Source organism: Zingiber officinale, chromosome 2A (assembly GCF_018446385.1).
Source record: "Zingiber officinale cultivar Zhangliang chromosome 2A, Zo_v1.1, whole genome shotgun sequence".
NCBI lineage: Eukaryota > Viridiplantae > Streptophyta > Magnoliopsida > Zingiberales > Zingiberaceae > Zingiber > Zingiber officinale.
In genome coordinates, this window is record NC_055988.1 from 148,233,345 (window position 1) to 148,243,238 (window position 9,894).

The 9,894-nt window shown below is 33.7% G+C and overlaps 1 pseudogene; it reads left to right on the forward strand.

The window, feature by feature from the left end:
- The first annotated feature begins 922 nt into the window (after positions 1–922).
- Positions 923–6,633, forward strand: LOC122044107 (annotated as a pseudogene).
- Positions 6,634–9,894: the final 3,261 nt, after the last annotated feature.

Sequence of the window (9,894 nt, forward strand, 5' to 3'; positions counted from 1 at the left end):
TAAAAGTGATTGTTTCTCCAATAACCAAAAAGGCCTAGTACCTCGCCATAGCCTAGAAGTCAATTAATGAAATAAAATGTTTAATTGACTAACTGATAAAACATTTAATTGTAATAAAGTAATGCTTTAAATAGTTACTCAATTTTTTTTTTAAGTTAGATTTTTTTTTAAAAAAAAGGGGGGACTTAGAGTTTTTTTTACCAGAATTATTTCTACAAAATTAGTTTTTACAAACTTAAGAAATTATTGATGTTTTTTTTTGGTGATATCAAAAATATTTTTTACTTAGATTTTTTTTTTAATTATTGCAATTTTTTTTAGTGCTATCAAAATTATTTTTCAAAATCTTTCAAAATTTTAATGAGTTTTTCAAAATGTTGAAAATCATTTCTTTAACTAAAAACTTTACTATTTTTTTGTTTTTGAAAAAGTTACCCGTAGATTTTTTTTGGTACCCCATTTTTTATTTGATCAAAGGGAGAGATGGGAATATTAAATCGAATATGAGGTAGTTTAACCTTTTTAAAATTTTTGCACTTTAATTGCAAATTTATTTTTTTTTACTTTATGTTAGTTTACCCTAACTTAACTTGGTTGCTCACATCAAAAAGGGAGAAATTGTTGGTATCCCAAGGTTATTTTGATGTGATCAAACAAATTATGTTAGGTCCTATTGTGTTTAACCTTGTGTCTAAGTGTACAGGAACTTATGAGCATAGAGCATCAAGCAAAAGACGCAACTCGCGAGAAGGACGGCATGAGAGAAAGCCGACGGGCTCGGTGCGTCCGAGGGATGAGGAGCTGCAGAAGAGTACGCTGGTGGAAGAGAAGGAGACGCACGACGTTTTCGAACGACAAGAAGCCAGGAGCGGAAGCTTGCTTGAGAAGGCCGGAAGTTGGGTTTGGATGAGCCCTATTCCGAATGGCCAAGATCATCCAAGTAAGAGGAACCGGAGTGGAAGACCCGGACCAAGGTGAGCCTAATCGGAGTGGAAGGCTCGGACTAAAAAAGTCAATGTGGTTGACTTTCCGGGTCCAGCGCTCGGAATCGAAGTTTATCCGGATCGCATCTGACCGCGATCCATTGCGAAGGGGATAAAATTTTATCCCCCTCCAAGCCCTTCTAGCCATAGTTTGCAAAATCACGATCCGGATCGTAGGATCGTACGATCCTACGATCCGGAAACCCAAAATTGATTCAGGATCGTGCAGAATCATTTTTTACAGTAGGATCGCAGCAGGATTGGTAGGATCAGAACAGAATCGGCAGGATCGGAACAGGATCAGAGCAAAATTGAAGTAGGATCGATGGAAGCTTTGAGAGGTCATAACTTTTGACTCGGATTGAACCACGGGGCCTATAATATATTAAATCAAAGCTCGTTCAGAGATCTTTAATAAATTTCAAAGTTTATCCTTAACCACCCTATTTTAAACCCAAAAATATCATTTAAATCCTTATCAGATGTCTAGAAGATTTTATCTTTTTTTATTATCTTTTTTTCATCTTATTAGGGTTTTAAATTATTTAAACATATGTTTAATTATTTTTGAGTTAGTTTTTTATCAATAATATTTCATCATTTATTTTCTCCAAAATAATGAGTTTTTGGATGTCTATTGTCTAGTATTATGTGACATCAACCAGTCTTTAGAAGATTATTTTCAGCATTCATATTTGAATCAAAGGATTTAATAGCTTCTGTTATATACGTTAGGTGCTTTGTTGACCTTTAAATTGAATTATCTTATAAACCAAGGAAATATTTTTGACATTGAATGTGTTATTATTATTGTATTAATAGAAATTTTATATTCTTTCATTTTATAATATGAAAATATAAATATTATTACTATGTGAGAATGATAGTTGAATTACAAGTTAATTTAAATTTATACATGTAGTAATGTAATTTGAGGTGTTGAGTATAAATGATTGCATATATATACAAAATTAGTCATTTATTTATATGTAAATGAGTTTTTAGGTTTTTTTTTCTAATTATTAATCATGTATGATAAGATTATAAGGGTTTTTGGTAGGATCGTACGATTCTACGATCCGATCCTGACCGATCCGATCCTGACCCTAAATCGATTCTACGTAGGATTGCGATTCTACAAACTATGCTTCCAGCCGCTTGGAACCCTTCCAGGCATCCCGAGCAAGGCTATATAAGTAGCCTCACTTCCAAAGCTTTACAACAACAAGAAATATCAATATAACACTTGCACGCACTTCATTTTCTGTTTAGCTTTCTATTTCTGAGCGTTCATTGCTGTAAAGAGGCTTCTCCGCCTGAAGGAGAATTGTTAGTGCGCTTTTTCATCTTGGATTAACAACCTCCCCGGTTGTAACCAAGTAAATTCGTCGAGTCTTTGTCTTTTAGTTTCTTAATTATTTTTATATGCAAGTATTCTTTTAATCAAGTTATTTGTCTGAGAAAGGTTGTTTTGTTTGATTGGTGTAGGGATTATTCACCCCTTCCCCTCTAGCTGGCCGCCAAGGATCCTAACAGTACCCTTTAGCATGAACGTGTGCCTCCCCCACAGAGTTGCCCATGGGCAGATCATGCCCCCCTGTAGAGATAGCCATGATAGGGTCGTGCCTACTAGGCATGACCGTGCCCTTGTTCCAAAGAGTGACATGGTAGGATTGTGTCAGGAGGCATGGTCGTGCCTCCCACTCACAGAAATCCTAGAGCTTCCTTCTTCATGTTGTCAACAATCTATCCACCTTTGGAGTAAGGAGACACTCTGAAGATATCGACAACGCATCACTAGGCATTTCTTCTCCTCATTTCTTGTATTTGGATTGTAAGAATGTTATTATTCATGTCTTTGGTTTGTTATTCCTTTTTCATGGAGTAGATCTGCAATTCTTAGGATGTAGGGAGAAATTATAATGTATTGTTGATGCATGAACTATGTATTTACTTATTTTCTTGTTCAATGAAATGTTTATGACTTGTTCTATTTGTATTGTATCTTATACATGTTTGATGAAATACGTATGTGATGAATGCCATGTAGATGTGAGAGATTTACTTTTATGTTAATGTTGACTAGATTGGATAACGAGGGGATCCTTAGTGACAGAGGATACTCATTCAACTGGATATACTGTATCCTTAGTGACAAAGGACATCGATATTACCTCACTTTATGGAGGCTTTGATATAGGGACCAATCCTTTTCTAGAGAGACTAATTAAAGTTTTAGGAGTTTTTCCTAAATTAATGTTAGAAAATGATTTGTGTAATCTAGGGATTATTTGACTGGAGGACCCTGTGATAGAGGGTATCCCTTTAATTGAACTTTCTAGGTTATCTCTTCTACTTAATATCATAAATATACGGTTAGAAAGTACATTAGATAACTCTAGTGATTGTATGACGGAGGGGGGGGGGGGGGGTCTAGGGTATCTCTTTAACCAGATATTCTAAAGTTATTTCTTTACTTAATGACGTTAGAATTGGTGCTAACTCTGCGTTGTGACCTAGGCAGAGTTATGCTAGACTTTAGCTAGAATCTCTACACGAGTGTAAGCATGAAATTAGGTAGATGAATAATTCATAAAAATATTAACTAGCATCATAATAAAATCGAAATCTTAGAATTACCCCCAAAACAATATTCACCTTCACTCACTTACGCTCCCTCTCTATCTTTACTCTCTCTTTCCTTCTCTCTATCTTCTCTCACTCTCTCTTAAGCATTCGTGAACCACTTTTTGATAGTCTAGATAATTCATTGTGCAAAATCAACTAGTACTTAATTAGCAGTCTCTGTGGATCAATATCTTTTTTTATTATTTGACAATGTAGTCATGCACTTGTAGTTTCACATCACATAGTTTTTAAGATTAGATAAAAATATGATTATGATTTAGCATGATGATATTTAAATGTATTATGATTTCGTGAATTTTTTTCTACATTTAGATGTTAGGACTATTTTAATCTATGAACTTTTAGTACAGATTAACATTTAGGCTTTTAACAAACATGTCTCCTATAAGAAAACAATTCTTTGGAGAAGGAAAAAGGAAGGGGAAAAAAAGGAAAAATATTTAATTCAAAGCTAAGCAGGAAGTCTTAATAAGTATTTCACTAGCAACCAAAGAGCAAAGCAGAGTAAATAGAAGTAGTAGAACAAGTGAATTAGGATTACACTAATAATAAGTTGAATGATCAGGAACATAGTGAATTGAATGAACTTCACAATGAAGACCCAAAATAATCTGAAAATGATAAAGGTGAAATCAATATGCCTAAAAATGATAGTGATGTAGATATAAATCAAGAGATCTTATTTCCTTTAAATATTGATGATCCAAGAAATTGGACAAAAATTCAAAATATTAGGGACTTTCTAATTGAAAGAGGTCTTAAAAAAGATGATGACATTTTGTTTCCTCTTAATAACACTGGAAGACACTTTAATCCATTACATTGTAAGAGGCAATTGCTAAATGGTGAGAAAAGCGACAGAAGATGGTTAGCGTATTCTATTTCTATGGACAAGATCTTATGTTTCTATTGTAAGTTATTCAAGACTCAAAGAACTACAATGAAACTTGGTCATTTGGCTGACGAAGGACACAAAGATTGGAAGAAATATTGGTCAATGTCTCAATCTTCATGAAACTAGTAAAGATCATATTGATTGCATGACTAGTTGGATTGAATTAGAAAGAAAAAGATAATTGATGAAAATATGCAAGTAGCAATGAACAAGGAGAGAGCACATTAGAAACATGTATTGAAGAGAATAATTGCAGTTGTGTAAAGAATTGTGAAAAATGACTTGGTACTTCGGGGAGATAATGTGAAGCTTTATGTTGAGAATAATAGAATCTTTTTGCAGCTAATTGAAATGATTACTAAATTTAATCAAATAATGGAGGAGCACCTTCAACGTATTTAAGAAAGACAAATTCATTACACTTATCTTGGGCCCAAAATCCAAAATGAATTGATATAGATGTTGGCGTATGAAGAAAGAAGTTCAATTGTTACAAAAATTAAACATGCAAAGTATTTCACTATCATACTTGATTGCACTCCAGATGCAAGTCACGAAGATGTCCTTTGTAATTAAATGTGTGGATAATTCAGAAAATGTAATAGTAATTGAGGAATTTTGGATTAAATTTTTGAAAGTTAATGAAACTTCAGGGCTTGGGCTTTTTACAGAGCTTAAAAATAATTTTACCAATCTCGAACATGACATTGATAATATAAGAGGTTAAGAATATGACAATGGATCTAATATAAAAGGAAAGCACAAGGGTGTATAGAGTAGATTACTTAAAATTAGGGGGTATTTGGTTAAATGATGGGAATGACTATTGGTATAGGTTTGATAGTAGGGTGAAATAGGAATAGGAATGGAAATGAAACCCATCAAGTTATATAAGTTTGGTTGATTCCCATAAATCTAGTAATCATTTCCAAAATGTCATTCCCAAACCCACAATCCAAACACTATCTTTTACTATCATTCCCAAACTCATCAACCAAACACCCTCTTAATCCTTGAGCTTTCTACACTCTATGTGAATGCCACAGTCTTAATTTTACATTATGTGATATGGTGAAATGTTATCCTAAAGTAATGTCCTTTTTTGGTGTTATACAACGCATATATTCATTAAATTCTCTTCTTCTATCAAACAGTAGTAAGTCTTCAAACATCATGTGCAAGGTTTTACAGTCAAGCCATTATCACAAACACGATGGAAAAGTCATGTTGAAAGCGTGAAGCCCATAAAAGATCAAACTTCAAAAATACAAGTTGCTTTAATTGATTCGACAAACATTTTTGAAGACTTAAAAATAAAGAGTGAAGCTGAGGGTTTGACATCATTTAAGCTTGAGAATTTTGAGTTCGTTTTTGGAATGGTAATTTGATACAAGTTGTTATATGAGATTAACATTGTTAGTGAGTTTATCCAAGCAGAAAATATGGATATTGATGTTGCTATTAGACAATTAAAGAGACTTATTTCTTTTCTCCAAGAGCTTAGAGAATCTTGATTTGACCAAGCATTGATTGAAGCTAAATATATTACAAGTGAAATGGGAATTGAACTTATTTTTCAAGAAAAAATGCATCTTTCGAAGAAAGAGACAATTTGATCAGATCAACAGTCAAGAGTAAACCTAGTCTCCTAAAGAATCTTTTCTAGTTAATTACTTCCTATTTATAATTGATCAAGCTCTTTCTTCACTTCAAACTCAGTTTGAACAATTTTAAAAATATGAAAAAAATATTTGGATTTTTATTTAGTTTGGAGAGATTAAAGTCTATTGATGATGATGGTCTCTTGCACTCATATATCAATCTTCGAGATTCTTTAACACATGATGGACACTTTGATGTTTATGGATTAGATTTATATCTAGAACTAAAGTTGTTAAGACACTCATTACAAAGATAATCAAAAAGAGTGATTGTTGTGCTAAATTATTTGAAGAAAATGGATAGTTGTTATCCAAATGCTTATATTGCTTATCAAATTTTGCTAACTATACTAGTTACAATTGCATTTGCTGAAAGGAGTTTTTCCAAGTTGAAATTGATCAAAACTTATCTCTGATCAACTATGTCACAAGAAAAATTAAATGACTTGGCTATGTTATCTATCGAGAAAAAAGTGATTAAAAAAGTTGATTATGTAAATTTAATCAATACTTTCACTTCTAAAACCATGAGGCGAGCAATATTCAAGTGATTATATATTGGTTTGGAACATAAATTTATATTTTATTTGAATTGTCTTGGCTTTATTAGTATTTGCTTATGACATATTATTTTGCAACCTCATATTTTATTTATCTTTTATTTCTAGAATTCACGTTACAAATATTGTTATAGTTATGATGATTGAAAATTATATGAATATCAAGCTTTGAGGGTATCATTTTTTGTGCTCGCTGTAAGTACCTCGTGGCAATTTTTGTTGTGACCCTTGGAGGTCGGGAAGAGGAATATGTGAATAACCTGAAAAAGAAAACAATACCTTTCATGTTCTTTCAACTCAAATTTAAAACAACAATAATAATAACTTAAATTAATAATTAAAAAGATGAGGCACACTATTTACTTGATTACAATCTAGGTAGTTGTTAATCCAAGAGCAATGAAAAGCTCTAAAAGATCTCCTTCGTATAGGCGGAGAAGCCTCTTACAATCGTTAAATGCTCAGACAGTTTCTAGGAAAAGAATACAAGAGTTGATTTGTATTTCTTAGGTTCAGGGGTCTTTTTATAGCCCCTGTGAAACTTTATCTGAGACTGGAAGGCACCTCTAACAGGCTGGAAGGTGCCTCCAGCGAGGCGCCAAAGGATAAAATTTCTATCCTTTAGCAACGATAATATTAGCCTGGTCGAAGGCACCTTCTATAGGGCTGGAAGCGCCTTCGTACTATTCATCGAAGGGGCCTTCTAGCCATGGAAAGTGCCTTCCACAGTGAAGATGTGGAGGCGTGCGGAGGCGCCTTCAACTCCCTTTGAAGGCACCTCTTGCAGCACTCACAACCACCTTTTGCTCTTCTTCTACTCCGATAGCCTGGGTGATCTTGGCCATCCGGGATAGGGCTCACCCGAACTCATTTCCCGATCTTCTCCTTGAGCAGGCTTCCGCTCTGGCTTCTCGTCCCTTGGAATGTCGCACACGTCCTTCTCGTCCATCGGAGTACTCTTCCGCAGTACCTTGTCCCTCAGATGCACCAAGCCCGTCGGCTCCCCCTTCTCGTGTCATTCTTCTCACTAGCTGCGTCTTCTGCTCAACTTCTTATGTTTCTAAGCTCCTGCATACTTAGACACAAGGATCAAACATAACATGACCTAACTTAACTTGGTTAATCACATCAAAACTACCATGGGGTTCCAACAATCTTCCCCTTTTTGATGTGCATCAACCTAGATTCAAGTTAGGGTAAAAAATAATGCAATAAAAGTATTGTAAAGAAATTGTAATAATAACATTTTAGGAACATTAAGTATAATGTTGCATAAATTCAAAATTTTATAATGTTGCAAAATTCAAAATGTTAAAGTTAATTTCAAAATTTTAAAATCTCCCCGTAAACTTGTACCTATTTCTCCCCTTTTGATCACATCAAAAAATAGGAAAATAACATACAAAGTTAGAAAGTTTGAAATAAATTTTAGGGGACTTAAAATAAATTCAATAAAGTCATACTTTGTATTCGACAAGAAAGAGTTTTAAAGAAAATATTTTGTCAATTCTAAAAACTTGACTAATCCTTTAAAAAACTTGTTAAATGATATAACAGTAAATCATTTAACAATTAGTTAATTAAACATTAAATTTAATAATTGGCTTCCAGGCTATGGCGAGACATTAGGTCTTCTTGGATATTGGAACAACAACTACTTTCTTAGACAAAGTCTTTCAAAGAAATTAATATTTAATTTCCTTTATGATATTTTAACCCTGTTTTAAAAATTTTAGTCTAAGCATGACTTTAGAACCCAATATAGGTTTCTATCTACCGAATTAATCAAAAAATTTGGAGGTATATAACTTCTGGGGATCTTTCTAATTTGACCCTTGTAAAATCATAAATACCAATTTATCCTATTAAGATTTCTAATTTTTTATTTTTGACAATTATTTAAATTAAGCCTGCATGGTCATTTTTCAATTTTTCGATTTCTATTTTCAATTTTTCATTTTCTAATTTTAGATTATCATATAATTCTAGAGGGCATGCATTAGCTAATTATTTTTTAAATCAATACTTTCTTTTTCTAATTTGCACAAAGTTTTAGAAAGTATTTTGATAAAATTAAAAGACTGCTCGGGAGATAGTGTACGTACCTCACTTACCTCGTGATCTGATGCTCCCCCTTCATCGCAACTTTCTTCTGATGATCCTACCCTTCATCGATGCTCATCTCTGAGTTGCTTTCATCTTCTGTTTGATGGTTTGCCATTAGGGCTAGTCCAAAGAAGGCTTCGATCTCGGACTCAGAGGATGATGATTCATTCCATGTGACCTTCAAGTTCTTGTGTTTTGGTCTGTTGCCCTTGTCTTTCTCTTCTTCTTTAGTTTAGGGCATTCATTCTTGATGTGCCCTTCTTCGTTACAGTTGTAATATCAGACCTTCCTTTTGTTTCTATAATCCTTTTTTGTCTGCGATTTAAACTTATTAGATCAAATAAACTTATTAAATTTTCTTACCATTTAAGTCAGTTCGTCTTCACCAATTGACTCTTCAGAGTCTGGATCGTTCGTTCTTACCTTTAGGGAAATGTTCTAACTCGGACCCTTTCTTTGTCCTACACACCGATATTCGTGTAATTCGAAAGTGGAAAAAAGATTTTCTAAAGTACTCACCTCGAGATCTTTGGAGATATAGTAGGAGTCTACTATAGATGTCCATTCCGGTGTTCTCGAAAACACATTTAAAGCATACCTTAGCGTGCCCCGATTGGTTACCATTTCTCCGAGGTTCGTTAAGCTAGGAATTAGCTCCTTAATTCTTCCGTGTAGTTGATCAACCGATTCGCATTCTTCCATTCAGAGATTGCTTATTTGGTTCCGGAGTAGGTCCCGTTTTGGTAGTTTAGCTTCAGACGTACCTTCGTGTAGTTCTAAGAACTTCTCCCAAAGTTCCTTTGCTGATTTGTAGGTGCTGATTCTGCTGACTTCTACGGAGGTAGCATGCTTAGTAGATAGAATTTGGCTCGTCCATTTACCACGAAATCTGCTTGCTCCTTTTTGGTCCATTGATACTCCTCTTTTTCTATCGGTGCTACAAATCCATATTTTAATATTAATAATAATTCAAAATCAATTTTAAGAAAATACCTCCATGTGTTTCTTCTAAGACACAAATTCTCCCTCGAACTTTGGTG